This window comes from Aureococcus anophagefferens, assembly GCF_000186865.1.
Source record: "Aureococcus anophagefferens unplaced genomic scaffold AURANscaffold_30, whole genome shotgun sequence".
NCBI lineage: Eukaryota > Pelagophyceae > Pelagomonadales > Pelagomonadaceae > Aureococcus > Aureococcus anophagefferens.
In genome coordinates this window covers 275090-276105 of record NW_008705589.1, presented here as the reverse complement: position 1 = coordinate 276105, position 1016 = coordinate 275090, and positions in this window count along the sequence as shown.

Here is a 1016-nt window from a genome sequence, read left to right as displayed (position 1 = left end):
GTCGGCGGCGTCGACGAAGTAGGGCGATTTGAAGTTGGAGTCGCCATACCAGTGCCGCGCGTACGTCGCGTAGATGAGCGCGCGGAGGTCCGGCGAGTCGTTGGGGCCACCACGGTGGACGATCTGGTAGTCGAAGAGCACGACGTCGCCGAGGCGCAGCTCGTCGCGCCGCATGGCCTCCAGGGGCCCGCCGGGGGCGCTGGGCCGGCAGTGCGGGCGGCCGCCGTCCTTGTCCCGGTTGTAGACACGGCGAAGCTCGGCGCGGAGCCCGGGGTCGCCGACGTTCGCGCCCGCGCTCGGGAAGTCAAAGCCGGCGAGCGCCGTGCTGCCGACGCAGAACTCCGTTGGCCCGTGCGCGAGCGTGACGGCCTCCGGCGCGAGCGCGTGGAGGACCGTGATGGCCGTCGGGGGGACGTCGTGGCCGCCCAGGCCGTTGAGCGCGAGCGAGTGCTTCCCCAGGAGATATTCGTCGTCGAGGTGGAACGGCTGCGCGCCGCCGCCCGGCTCTGCGAGCGCCGCGCCGAGGTCGTTGAGCTTGAAGTTGTCCCCGAGGAGCCGAGGGTGCGACAGGAGCTTCCGGAGCCAAAAGGGCGCGAGGAGCTCCGGCGTCCCGAAGGCTTCCGGGAGGAGGAGTAGCCACCGACGGTCGCCGATGCCCTTGACAAAGAACCGCTCGCCGTGCGTCGTCGTGCCCTCGATGGAGCCGTTCCGCAGCGCGGCGACGTAGGCGTCGAAGCGTGCCTTGTAGTCGACCATGTAGGCGCGGCTCGTCGCGTTGCGTACCACGACTAGGTGACACCGCCGGAAGAGTGCGACCGCGTCGTCGAGGAACGTCGGCGCCGCCGCGTCGGCGACGCCCGTCCGGCACGCCTCGTCGCGCGCGATGTCGAGCGCGAGTCGCACGAGGCGGTCGGCGCTCTGGAATCCGGCCGCCGCGTCGCTGCCCCGCGCCCGCGCCTCGGCGAAGGCCGCGGCGCACCACGTGCCGGGCTCCTCGCGGCACGTCAGGAACTCCG